Source organism: Leucopleurus acutus (assembly GCF_964270905.1).
Source record: "Leucopleurus acutus genome assembly, chromosome: 4".
Taxonomy (NCBI): Eukaryota; Metazoa; Chordata; class Mammalia; order Artiodactyla; family Delphinidae; genus Leucopleurus; species Leucopleurus acutus.
This window is the reverse complement of record NC_139146.1, coordinates 74,739,903-74,754,296: the sequence shown is the minus strand read 5'-3', so window position 1 is coordinate 74,754,296 and position 14,394 is coordinate 74,739,903. Positions and strand designations below refer to the sequence as shown.

Genomic DNA, 14,394 nt, shown 5'->3' with positions numbered 1-14,394 from the left:
TCTTAATATGTTTGGCTTTTGAAATTGAGTGTTTAGGATTTTTGAAGGATGGGGATTGGGGTGGGCAAGCATAGGAAATAGGAAAGGATGATTGGTTGAGAATATTTTTACATCTTATTTTTTAAAAGTTGAGCTATTTAGTTATCAGAAGTGAGACTAAGGTTGTGCTAACCTTGAGGCCAAGGCAGTATTATAAATACTTTATATATATTAAGCCTGTACTTTGTGAAGAACTGAGGAAGGTTATCAGTAAATACTGGAACAAGAAATTAATCCAACAAAACAATCTGTGGAAGAGTGGACAAACCTACTTTGAATTCACTGAAGATACCATGTTATGTCATGGGTTACTAAAGCTTTTGTCCATGCTGTTCCTGTCTGTAACTAATTTCCTCCTTTCTGTCATTGTAAACTCCTACTCATACTTCCAAAACCTGTTCAGGCCTGACCACTCAGAAGTCTTCCCCCAACACCTCCTCTTACAGAATTCATCAGTCCTTGCTTCATGCTACTGTAGATTATGCATGCTTCTATCACTGTGTTAGTAACTAGGATGCCGTACAGCTTGGCATACAACTATTGTGCCTCCCAGTTCATCCCTAGGATGCAAACGTTTGAGTCTCACAAACTAGTAGAGAACCCAGAGGTGTGAACTATCCTCCCTCCAACACCCTCTCCTTTATGCCTACAGCATTTGCTGAGCTTAAGAGGTAACTGAAAGGAAGTCTGGTGGCTCAGTCTAATGAGTGAGACAGAAGGGTGAATGCAGCAACACTGGCCATGTGTCTTGGATTCCTGGAAGGCGCTTGGCTTATTTTCTGGAATGGGCCCCTACACTCCAGAGCTCTCTAGCAGGAAGTACTCATGGCTGAATTCCCAGCCACCTTGGCAGATGTGGCAATGAGGACTTAGGGGTTAAGCTGGAGGATGTCCATGCACCAGCCACTGAGTGAGGGGTGGCTCAAGGGCAAGGCAGCAAAGCTCTTAGCAGATGTAAACAGACATAAAGCCTTGCCCTCAGGGGGAACCTGCACAGTGGGGTCAGTGACAATGTCAGAATCTTGGCCAGAGTGGGGCTCTTCCAGGCTGTTCCAGTGCACCCTGATCCAAGGGCCCTCAGGCTTCTCAGCCAGTTTAGGCTCCAGGTGTCAGATTCCAAAGTGATCAGCTCTTTCCATGCCCAGGAGTGCTACATCAGGGCTGGTTCTAGCTTTCACCACCTTGAGGATTTAGAGTTATCATTGTTCTATTCCTCACTGGTAACTAACTCCTTTGGAAAACAAAACAAAAAACAAAAAAACTAAAAACACAGGCAGTTTCCTGATACCTTTCTTGCAAACAGAGGTACTTACTTGACCCCAACCAATAAGGATGTAGGAGGCTCAGCAATTCCAAGATTACTTTTTATTTATTTATTTATTTTTGTCCTGGCCTGCATAGATAGAGTCTCACTAAAATGCTATCACTGGTAGGCACCCTTCTGGTAAGAAACCCTACTACATGTGCATTACACTGTATTTTTTTTAATATAAATTTTATTTATTTTGCCTGCATTGGGTCTTCGTTGCTGCGCACGGGCTTTCTCTAGTTGTGGTGCGCGGGGGCTACTCTTCATTGCAGTGCACGGGCTTCTCATTGTGGTGGCTTCTCTTTGTTGTGGAGCACGGGCTCTAGGCACGCAGGCTTCAGTAGTTGTGGCACTCGGGCTCCAGAGTTGTGGCTTGCGGGCTCTAGAGTACAGGCTCAGTAGTTTTGGTGCACGGGCTTAGTTGTTCCACGGCAGGTGAGATCTTCCTGGACCAGGGCTTGAACACGTGTCCCTTGAATTGACAGGCGGATTCTTAACCACTGCACCACCAGAGAAGCCCTACACTGTATTTTAATGTTGTTTTTCCTTACTGCGCTTCAGATGGTAAGATTATGTCTTTTATATCTTTTATATCCCTGGCACCTAGCTGATTTCCTAACTTACTAATAGTGATAGCCATCATTACAGTAGTAATAGTAGCAGGAAATCTTTATTGAGTGCTTATTCTGATCCATGCAGTGCACTGAATGTGTTACATGAATGATCTCACAAGGCAGGTACTCATTTTTTTTTAATTTATTTTTTACACAGCAGGTTCTTATTAGTTATTTATTTTATACATATTAGTGTATATATGTCATTCCCAATCTCCCAATTCATCCCACCACCACCACCCACCCTGCTTTCCCCCCTTGGTGTCCATACATTTGTTCTCTACATCTGTGTCTCTATTTCAAGGCAGGTACTCTTCTACTTTTTTTTTTTTTTTTTTTTTTTTTTGCGGTACGCAGGCCTCTCACCGCCGCGGCCTCTCCCGTTGCGGAGCACAGGCTCCAGACGCGCAGGCTCAGCGGCCATGGCTCACGGGCCCAGCCGCTCCGCGGCATGTGGGATCCTCCCGGACCGGGACACGAACCCGTGCCCCCCGCATCGGCAGGCGGACCCTCAACCACTGCGCCACCAGGGAAGTCCCCAAGGCAGGTACTCTTAAACTCGTTTTTACAAATGAGAAATTTGAGACAGCTCAAGTAACTTTCCCCAAATCGCACAGTTCATAAGTGGCAGAATTGTGCTTGATATCTGCTTGTTGAACTTAACTGTGTCCTACTTACTAAAAAGCCAAACATATAAAAGCAGCCAATTAATGGTGAACATTTCCATTATCATTAGGGGAGAATGTCCTCTCTCCACTCCAAGTTTCCATGAGGAGGATTGTTTCCTGGCTTCTGAGGCTTAACCATTTCACCTCTGATGATGGAAAGTAAATTTGGGCAGAGTAACTGAGCATACTGGGCCCAGTTCTGCCACCTTTGTCCTCTTGGAAGGTGCAGCCCACAGGGAAAAACAAGTGTCTGCTGCTCTCCCTGCAGTCTGCTCGCTCCCAGTCCAGAGCTGCTTGGAACTGGATGGGGACAGCTCTTAATTCTGAAATTCAGTAGTAGCTCAGCACACCTGCCTCCCAGACCTAAAGTCACTAGTGGGGGCCTGTCTCACTCTTTGTTTTCTTCCTCAGCTTTTCAGAATTAAGGAAGAGGTGATGAGCTATTTCCTGAGCTCTCTTAGACACCTCTCCCTGCACTCCAGTATCATCAAAGGGTGACTATAAGTGTTTTAACTTGAAACAGTCTACAGAGGAAAGGCTGGTTAGAAAAGCCAGGGCACGAAGTGATGAGAAAGGAGAGGGAGAAGCAGAAACCAGAAACTTCCTGCTAACAGTCAACTGAAGATCATTCAAAATTAAGAAGGTGCTTGGCAAACTGAAATGTAAGTGAATGACAGAGAGCAATTTACAAGTTGCTGGACCTGCACAACTCTTTAAAGCACTTCTACTATGTGAAATGAAGCCTATCGTTACCCGTAGGTATGCTAAAACCCTTTAGATGATGGGGTCTGGACGTTGTTGGGCACCTCCACTGGTCCAGAGGAAAGGGGAACTGCCCTTTTAGGGTCATTCTTGGACTTTCCTAGGTTTCCACAAGCAGGCTGAAAATTTCAAAAAGGATGCTAAATATGTCTCCACGAATTCTTATTTATCCAACAACATGTTCACCATCTCTATCTAGCTGTTTCACAGGCATTTCAAATAAAGCATGGGACAAAGAGTTCTCTTGATTTTCTTCCAAAAAGCTGTTCCTTCTTCAGGCTTCCATCTCAGTAGATGGAAGCAGCAAACCCCTTTAGATTCCTCTCATTTTCTCCTACTCCATATCCAATCCACTTGCCAAGTTCTGTTGTCTCTACCTCTAAAGCAGATCCTGAATCTGTTCCCCTCTATCTCCACTATTACCACCTTGTCCAAACCAGGTGTCATTTCTTACTTGGACTGTTAAAACGATGCCCACTTGGCCTCCCTGCTTGCACTCTTGCCAATCTATAATCTAACCAGCATCCAGGGAGAGCTTTCAAAATTAGTATAAGTCATTTCATCCCCCTGCTTAATATTATCTTAATGGCTTCTAAATGCCCTTATAATTAAGTCCAATTAATGCCCTTAGAATAAAGTCCAAGTCTGAATTAAAGTTCGATGGGATCTAGCCCCTGCCTGCTGTGTGACTTCATCTCTTGGCTTTCTCTACCTCATGATGCCCAACCAAGCTTTCTTCTACCTCAGGACCTTTGTAGTTGCTGTTTCTCTTCTTAGAGTACTCTTTTTTCAGATCTTCTTTGGGTCATTCACAGTAAATATCACCTCCTCAAAAGAGAACTTCCTGCCCATCCATCTAAAGTAGATTGCTCCCTTCCCCCTTGTCGCTCTCCGTCTTACCTTTTTTTTTTTAAGTTGGGTTTTCTTTCTTTTGTTTTAGTTTTTTCATAGCACTTATCACTATCTGAAATTACCTTGATTATCTAATTTTTTACTTGTTATATTTATTATCTGTATCCCTCAACTAAAAGGTAAGCTCCATCAGGGCAGAAATCCTACCTGTTTTGCTCACTGTATTTCCAAGGTCTAAAACAGTGCCTGGCCATTGAAGACACTCAGATATAAATGAATCATTGGTTTAACGAAATTCTGAGAATGAAAAGAAAAGGCAAAGACAAATCTAGATATAGACATAGACATAGTTTGGCTGGAAAACACAGATTCCTAATCTTGTCATAGCTTCCCCTTTGAAGGTTAGCCTCATTCCACACCCAAAAGGCCTGAGCAGTTTTGAAGGGTCTTTTATGCCTTCTTTGTCCTTAGCCTGATTCTGAGAGACAGAGTTCATCTTACTTTCTCCTTGCATCCTAGTGTCGTTAAGTTCATTCATAGCCAAAGATAAGAATCAGTCTTTAGGGCTTCCCTGGTGGCGCAGTGGTTGAGAGTCCGCCTGCCGATGCAGGGGACATGGGTTCGTGCCCCGGTCCGGGAAGATCCCACATGCCGTGGAGCAGCTGGACCCGTGAGCCATGGTCGCTGAGCCTGTGCTCCGCAGCAGGAGAAGCCACAACAGTGAGAGGCCCGCGTACGGCAAAAAAAAAGAAAAAAAAAAATCAGTCTTTACTTCACCAAGAACCCTTCCAGTCAGAACATCTCTCCTCCCAGGTCCATTTAGGTCTGACAGCAACCGGGCCTCCAACCTCTATCCCCTCCCCCAAATTAGGGGGAATCCTCTTAGGCCATGTCAAGTCAATACAGGAAGTTTGGTGATGCTATAAAGGGCAAAGATGGCTGGAAACTGGGTGGGAGTGGGTGATACACTTTCACTAAAATAAAACTTGAGTATATTAGTGAGAAACTGGGTCAAAATTATGTGGATTACAGGAATACAAATTCATTAGACTAAATGAAGGTCTTTAAAATGAGAAGACTGTTGCAGCCATGGAGTGGAAGACCCTCTGTATCCCTCCTCCCAAGCCTTGAGTAGAGCTTCCCCACCATGAGAAGTCTGCACACACTGAGACCTGTCCCGCTCCTCCCGTGGGCAGGCCTATAGGACTATGAGGCAGTATCTCAAATGGCAGAGGAAGGCCCGTTTCCACCTGCATCAGACACATCTTCCTTTGTGGACCACACCAACTTGGGAATGCTCCTGCTGCAAATGATGCAGAGAGGAAAGACTAAGCTATAAGGTTGGCATCCATGATTTTCCATCCTTCCTATTGTCCAAAAAAAGTAGCTGGAGAAACAGCCTAAGAGGACAGAATAAGTTTGTGCAAGGGCCTATCACACAGAAGTAAAACCCCATCATCTATGTCAGGGAACAGCAAGCTCAAATGCCTTCAGGAACTTAAACAGAGGAAAAGAAACTGATGGGGTCTCCAGCTCTGTCTAAAGCAGGTGAGCATCCATTATCCTGCCCTAGGCTGTTGCTAAAATGAGGAGCATGACCCCAGGTTTATCAGATATTCCAAACGGTCAAGGGAGAAGCCATGGATTAGAATTTTTATGTGATATTTTCTAATTTTTAAACTAGGATTACCTTCCACTAAATGTAACAGCAAATCCAAAACACCATCTAGTATGAATTAGATAAGAAGATTTTCCTTTGTGAGAGGCAGTTCAGAACTAATGTAGTAGGTCCTAAGGGATCAGGGATCCAGGTTCCTTCCAGCCTTCTGCTCTATCATTCCTAGGGTGTGGCCTTTACCTTTATGACCCAGTATAGCTGCTAGAGCTCTAACGGCCTGGTCCAGACAGCAGGATAGAGGACTGGCTGGAAAAAGAAGGGCCACAGGATACGTGTCTTTTAAGGAAGCTGGCACAAAGCACATGTGCTTACATCTTATTGGCTAGAACCTAGCTGCATGGCCACTGTTAACTGCAATGTCACTTTTCCCAACTTCCCTTGCAGTTACGTGTGTGTGTGTGTGTGTGTGTGTGTGTGTGTGTGTGTGTGTGTGTGTGTGTGTGTACAGAGAAAGACGCTTATTTTAAGGAATTGGCTCAGGTGATTGTGGGGGCTGGCAAGTCTGAAATGCTTAGGGCAGGCCAGCAGGTTGGAAGCTCAGGCAAAATTTTTATATTGCAGTCCTCAAGCATAATTCCTTCTCCAGGAAACCTCAGATTTTGCTTTCAAGGACTTCGATTTATCAGATGAAAGCCACGCTCATTACTGAGGGCAATTTCCTTTACTTAAGGTAAACTAATTACAGATGTTAATCACACCTATGAAACATCTTCACAAGCAACATCTAGATTAGTGTTTGAACAAGCCATTGAGCACCATAGCCTAGCTAAATTGACACGTAAAACTAACCATCACAGGCGCTCATTAAAAAATGTTCACAACTGTGCTGGCAAAATAACACCCATGAGACTGATTTGGGCTTCAGCCTGCCCGTTTGCAATCCTTCCCCTACACTAGAGCAAGGAGCTCTGTTCTTTATGGCCCTAGAATATAACAACCCCATATATCCTCCACACAGCTGGAATCACACATGTATGATAACAAGAGGCCTGCAGTCCCACCCTTTCCGGGAGACTATACCTAGATAAATAGCTAATCTCAGGTTTTTGTGTATGTGTGTTTCTGTTTTTATTTTTGTTTTTGCCGCTGTGTTGATGGTATCTGATAAACAACATCCTTTTCTCTTTGACCTTGTTCTAGCTCATTAAATTATTTTCACTGTAAATTCCAAGCTTTCTGGTGCTAGTGGTTTATGGAGAGTAGGGCGGGCTGAGGGGGCAGGCAGGGCATTTTGGCTAATAAAGCCAAACCACCAGTCACTGTATTCCCTGAGGACCACCCAGACAGAGGAATGCCACTCTTTTCCACACTCTCCTCAAACAGTTCTTTTAAACTTGCTTTTGTCTTTCAAATCTAATTTTGATAATACAGTCGGCCTAGAAAACTGAGGCCTGCTGCAGTTATTTTGTCACTAATTTGTAAGAGGGCTTTATATATTTATTTTCTCATTTTTATATGTATTGCGCTTGTTTTTCCTAATTTTGTAAACATTGTTTATGATGCCTTTCTCTGTAATTCTGTACATGCTTGCAGCTTTTCTCAGTCTATTTTAACATTATAGGTACTAGAAATGTAACCCATTAAAAGCACTGATACACAAATTATATCACTTAGAAATCCATAACTTCATTAAGTCAGAAAGACAGAACTAAATTTGTTTTGGGTAAATGTGCATCTTCTTTTAAAGTTGTTTTATGTAACAATCATCACACAAAAATAATTTTAATGAAGTGGATCTTTTTTGTTAGCCTTACGGGAAGCAAATTTGGTTTATCTGGTTTAAATGCTTTTCCCTGATGTTTCATTTTCAAATGTAAGTCATCTCTACGGTGATTTTGTATCTACGGTAAAGTTCACTAGAAGTCGTCAGTTCTGAAGAATCCTAGAAGGGCAGGGCCCATACTGTGGTGCCATTTCTCTGGTTTTGGGAAAAACAGCTCTTCGTCCTTGAAAGTCACAGAATGCTGACAGGACGATCTGACCGACTTACTGCTTATAAAGTATGAGTTTGACCCTCATTTGAATGGATGTTTATCCCTGTTAATCTCATGCTTTGGATGGCAAACACTATAATTTTAATCAGGATGCCAACCCATTGGAGGCATTGTCCCCAACTGTTCTTTTGTGACGTCCGTTTTGGATCAAATACAGATTTTTCCTTATGCCAAATTCTGCACTCTGGCCCATAGTATTACATTATTTTACTCTTAACATAGGTAAAATGCCTACCAGCTGATAGATTTTTGTATGGAACACATTAAGAACATGCATTTTCTTGGGCTTCCCTGGTGGCGCAGTGGTTGAGAGTCCGCCTGCCGATGCAGAGGACACGGGTTTGTGCCCCGGTCTGGGAAGATGCCACATGCTGCGGAGCGGCTGGGCCCGTGAGCCATGGCCGCGCGTCCGGAACCTGCGCTCCGCAACGGGAGAGACCACAACAGTGAGAGGCCCACATACCGCAAAAAAAAAAAAGAAGAAGAAAAAAGAACATGCATTTTCTTACATATCTTGCTCTTTTCTATACTTCTTAAGCATTCATAGCACAAACTGTCTTCAATAATGGCTTACGATGAAAATTTGTCATTCTCTGACCTCACCAGGGCTGGCTACATAATTTGCTGGGCCCAGTGCAGAATGAAAATGTGGGACCCCTGTTCAAAAGCAGGGAAAAAAGTGCAGTTAAAGGTACTAGTGTAATGGGGTAATGGTGATAAACGGGTAACTCGGTGAACTTAAAAATTGCAAAAATATATTTGGGGGGGTCAATATTCTATATAATGCCATAAACAACAACAGTATATTAATGTGATATCTTGATCATGAAAATTTTTCTGGCTCACCTGTCTGCAAATTAAGATTTATACTTGTCATTTTATTTTCATTTTCAACAGGTAAGAAATTCATTTCACATAGTTTTTTTTCCCACGAGATATGACTGAAAGAAGTATCAGTCACTCTCGGCAAATGCAAGATCACAAGTTATGACCATTTGCATTCTGAAAAGGATCTTTCTGCTGACAAAGAAAATTTTATAGGCTGTGACAACACAGATAAATTTCTAATAACATTTTGAGATATAAATTTTAGTAGTTCTAGTCTATTCTAGTGTTGATTCTTGTGGAATTATTTTTCTAAACAGATTTTTCACATGAATACATTTTATGTAAGTCTGAATTTAATTTTAAGTATAAATTTATATAATGGCATTTTAATGTTTCCTCAGACATGGGGAAATGTTTCCTGAAACTTGTGGAGGTCGTACAAGCAACTGAAGGTGACTTTATGGTTTGAGTATAAATCAAAAGGCCTGTTTATGCTTTCTGTTGTCGTAGCTTCAATTACAAGGAAAAAGATTTAATTGCCTTCCTCTTTAACAATTGGTTCATTCAGACCTTCAAATGAAAATAGTGTTTTTTAAAAACTGACGTATAGTTGATTTCAATAACATTAGTTTTGGGTGTACAACATAGTCATTCGATGTCTTTATAGTTATAATTTGTATAAAGTTATTGTAAAATACTGGCTATATTCCCTGTGCTGTATATTACATCCTTGTATCCTATGTTATACCTAGTAGTTTGTACCTCTTAATCCCCTACCCCTATATTGCCTTTCCTCCTACCTCTCTCCCCAGCAGTAACCACTAGTTTGTTCTCTGTATCTGCAAGTCTGTTTCTGTTTTGTTATATTCATTTATTGTTTTAGATTCCACATATAAGTGATAACACACAGTATTTGTCTCTCTCTGACTTATTCCACTAAATATAATACCCTCCAAGTCCATCCATGTTGTTGAAATGGCAAAATTTCATTCTTTTTAATGGCTGAGTAATATTCCACTATATATGTACCACATCTTTCTAGTGTTCTTTTCTGTAGAATATGATGATCTTTATATTTAATTTCTATTTCTACATGTGTGGTTATTTGCTTCACCATGTTGCAGCAGTTTTCAAAACTAGAGATTCTAAATCCTTTAAGAATTCTAATAATTCCCTGATAGGCTTTATTGCAATGTTCATGTATTTTTTGTTTTTGTTTTTTGTGGTACGCGGGTCTCTCACTGTTGTGGCCTCTCCCGTTGCGGAGCACAGGCTCCGGACGTGCAGGCTCAGCGGCCATGGCTCACGGGCCCAGCCACTCCGCGGCATGTGGGATCTTCCTGGACTGGGGCACGAACCCGTGTCCCCTGCATCGGCAGGTGGACTCTCAATCACTGCGCCACCAGGGAAGCCCTGTTCATGTATTTTGTACTAATTTACTGATAAAGTCTGCTGCCTGAGTGCCAGCAGTTCCTGTCCCAGGGTCAGGCTGATGAGTTCATTTGTGCGGATGACAGGGACTTGCAAGCTGGCTTCCCACTGCAGGTCCTGGCGCTGCCCCCGTGCTGAGCCCCTTCCCACCTGTCGAGCCAGGGCTGCCACAGCTGTTGCCTCCGCTTCTGCTGTTGCCGCCACCATCCCCACTGCCGTGCAGGCTCAGGAACCTGCCCGGCTGCGGCAAGCTCCTCGGAGGCGTGTGTGTGCAGGCTGGGTTGCCTGCACTGCCCGAGCCCTCTGCGCACGTGCAAGCATAACCTCTGGTCATGTTTCCACTGTTCACGTGCATGTTCCATTGTCCTATCAGACTTCACTTACCAAACACAAGTTCAAAAATAAAATTATTAAGAATTTCAAGACAGGAACAGCAGAGGATTAAACCAAGCGTGGGGTCCTTCTGAGAGAAGGGCCCTGTGAGACTGCACGGCTCATACGCTCGCGAAGCTGCATATGGTTGCATAGTCTGTCAAGTGTCAGGATTTGAACTGGAAGAACATGAGGTGGTAGGGAAATGATGAAACTGACGGATTCCCTCCATGTCTTTAACTTAAGGAAATAGGTTGTTGATAAATCTGTGTCATCCTCACACTGAAATGTGTACTTATTGAGAGCAAGAATCGTGTCTTATATAACCCGGTACGCACCACAGAGCCTACCTCCATGCTTTGGATATAGCAGATGTTAAATAAATTTGGTTGAATAGATAAATTGCTATTCTTCTGTTTTCAGAGGGGTAACATCTAAAGACCCGGCCACAGATAGATGATCTTTTTATGTAAGTCACTAACCTGATCAAAGTCGGTGTAAAAAACTCTGATCTGATTGTCTGATCCAGGAGGAGGAATATTGTTAGTAAGCACTGTGTTTCCTGTAGCGATTCTCTAAATGTGCCTGTATGTAAACTTCCTAAGTTTGGCGGGAATCCTTCTGCCTTTCCCTGGACTTAAAGAGAATCTCATAATTGATTTCCATTTTTTTTCTCCTTTGTTTCCTGAGGGGACTTAATTCTTTTCCAGACCCAAGATTAAGATGGCATTATTCTTTACCCAGAGTTTCCAAAGGTGATTTTGTAAATATTGTCTTAGACCTAACGATGAAAGACTGCTGACTAGGGAAATCTAATCAGCAAGTGGGAGATGAAGGCAAGGAGCAAAGTCTATAATTCTGCCTGTAACTTTTTATTAAAAACTGTCTTCTGTAGTAGGCAAGTCAGGGTGCTGCTCCATCAAGTAGCACAAGTACTTGCCTTGGGGGCTCCCTTGTTTCACTTACTGTATAAGTTTGAATTTAGGGTAATAAAAAGAGACTTTGTTGAGTCATGAAAATGGAAGATAGGCCTGGATTCTGCAGGGGAGTTGCAATAAGTGCTCAGTCTACAGACAGCCAGGCCCTTGGCCAACCTCTACTAACCAGTGTTAAGGTCTATCCACAGCCCAAAATTCCTGTCGATCTTGATAAGTCTACACTCTATGAATGAGTAAAATTTATTAGTATGCATGCCAAAATGGCACACTCAGATGTTACTTATTCATACTGACACACCCTGATACTATCAGGCGCTTCCAATTCTAAATTACCACACATTCCAGAGGATGCGATCCAGGGAGTACAAATAACATTCATCTGGGTTAGTAAGAGCCTATGTCCCTCTTATATAAAACAACAACAATAAAACTTACTGATGGGACCTCAGCCCTGGTGACACCTTGACTGCAGTGAATTCTTGAGGCAGAGGCACCCGGCTAAGTTGTACCTGAAGTCCTGACCCACAGAAACTACGAGAGACGTTTGCTGTTTTATGCTGCTAAGATTTGGAGTACATCATTACACAGCAGCAGATGATCCGACTTAAAGGGGGCACGGCGGTCAGCCATGTGGCCCACTGGAGGAGGAGCACTCTAGGCAGAAGAAACAGCCAGTGCAAAGGCCCTAAAATAGGAGCACGGTGGATATGGAACAGCAAGGGGGCCAGTGTGTAGGAAGAGGGAATGAGGGTAAGAATAGGAGATGAGATAAGGGAGATGACTGCGGGTCAGATCATATGGGAAGCTAGCAGGTTACTGGAGTTAACTTTGGCCTTGATCTGAGAGAAACTGGGAGCTGTTGCAGGGTTTTGAGAGAGTAGTGGCATGATCTACGTTTCTGAAAGATCACTCTGGCTTGTGTTGAGAAGCAGCTGTAGAGAATAAGGGAGAAAGCTAGGACACCAATTATGAGTCTGGGGCAGTAAATTAGGCAAGAAATGATGGTGGCTAAAATCAAGATGGTGGCTCATAGTCAATGTAACAGGGATGACTTCTGGATGTAGAACCACAGATTGGTCTGCGGGGCAAGAGAGAAAGAGAAGAGTCAAGGAAGACCTCATCATTTTCAGTTTGAGTAATAAAGAAATGGGAAGACTGTAGGAGGATCAGGTGTGGGGATGAGGAAAATCAGAAATTCACATTTAATCACATCTATCGAGATATCTATTACACACCAAGTAGAGACATTAAGCAGGAAATTGGACATACGAGTCTAGAGTTGGGGAATGATGTTTAGGCTGGATATATATATTTAGAAGTTGTCAGTATACAAATAGTATTTAAAGTCATGAGACTGTATGAGATCACCATCTAAAGATTGAGGGATCAAGGGACCAAAAACTGGGAATTGGCATATTCCTACATTCAGAAGCCAGGATAGAGAGAAGGAATTGTAGAGAAACCTGGGAAGGAACAGTCAGGGAGGTAGGGGGAAAACTCGGAGTGTGTGGAGTCTTGGAGTCAATTAAAGGAAGTGTATCAAGGTGAAGTGGCAGACCACCGCTGCTGTGCTGGTATGAATACTGAGAAGTGACCGCTGGATTTAGCATGGACTTTCAAGAGCAGTGTCAGTTGAGTCGTGAGGTCTGGAGAGTGACTGGAATGGGTTTGGCAGTGAGAGAAAAAGAACTGGAGCTAGTAAGAACAAAATAACTCTTTCTAGTTTTGCTGCAAAGCCACCAGAAAAATCAGGTGGTGAGGGCAATGGGGTTAGGTGTTAAAAAGGTATTTTTCTGCTGATGGGAAAATTGAGAAACGGCAAAACTTTGCTGATTTAGTAGGAGGAAGAATGGCTAACCAATGTCCTTAGGTAGACTCTAGTGCCCAAGTAGAGGGCCTAGCTTTGAGTAGAAACCCAGAGAGATTGTTTAGTCTCAGGAAAAAACTGCAAATGACTTGGAAATGAGCAAAAAATATTACTGGTGCCCTGTCCAGCACACTCCTCAGGTTATCTGCACCTCGTCTTTGAGCTATTTTGCAACTTTGTAAGCAGCAGACTCTTGGTACTGGTTCTAACATCTTACTAGTTCCTTCATTATGAGTTCAATAAAATCTTTGGCATGCGCTCATTTTATATTTGTGTGAGAATCATGATTATACATCCTCTTTTAAAAAGAAAGTATCCTTCAACAGTAACGAGGGCGGACAACATAAATGGGCAAATGCTTAGGTGGGTGGAGGCAGTGGTGGTAACGGTGGAAGCAGTCTTCCAGCGGCTTCATTTTCCTGAGGACAGGGATGTGACACAGTCAGCAGAATGGGAGAGTGAATGGACTGGGGAAGTTTAGTACGACTGCAGCAGTGAACCCCACTTGAGGTTAACGGCCATGAATTCGAAGGGGGATGTTGGTGGACTGTATTTCTCCAGCCACAGTTCAGTTGCATAGGTGCACACACCAAGGAGGGAGGGTTGAATTTAACCAGAGGTGTGCCTTGGTTAAACCACAAGGAAGAAGCAATGTGGGGCGGCAAGAGAATTGGGGATATATACAAAGAATGATTAGAGTGATTCACTTAAGCAGGGTAAGGAGATATGACTTAGAAAAGGTGAAGGACTACGTTCTATCGACAGACTGGAGGTCCCAATGGGGTGGAAAGACTTGGAGTTGCTGTACTAGAACAATAAGCTGGGAAGACAGGAGCTGGTAATCAGAGAAGCAAAATATTCTCTCTACTTGGGGCCAGCATCCTAGCATCTGGACAGACATTCTACTGTTTGAGGGTCACTTACCTGTTAACCACCAGACTCCTCTTTTAGTGTGTGGAAGCAGAGATGTTTTGCATAGAGTGCTTACTTCCCCTTCTCCTAGTTTAATTCTTATGGCCTTTCTCAATGAGATGATTCCATG

The 14,394-nt window shown here is 43.0% G+C and overlaps 1 long non-coding RNA gene across 1 annotated transcript in view; it reads left to right on the top strand.

Annotated features, from left to right (window-relative positions):
- LOC309961523 overlaps positions 1 to 14,394 on the top strand; it is a 443,244-nt gene that overhangs the window by 340,707 nt on the left and 88,143 nt on the right. The gene's annotated exons all lie outside the window — the stretch shown is intronic.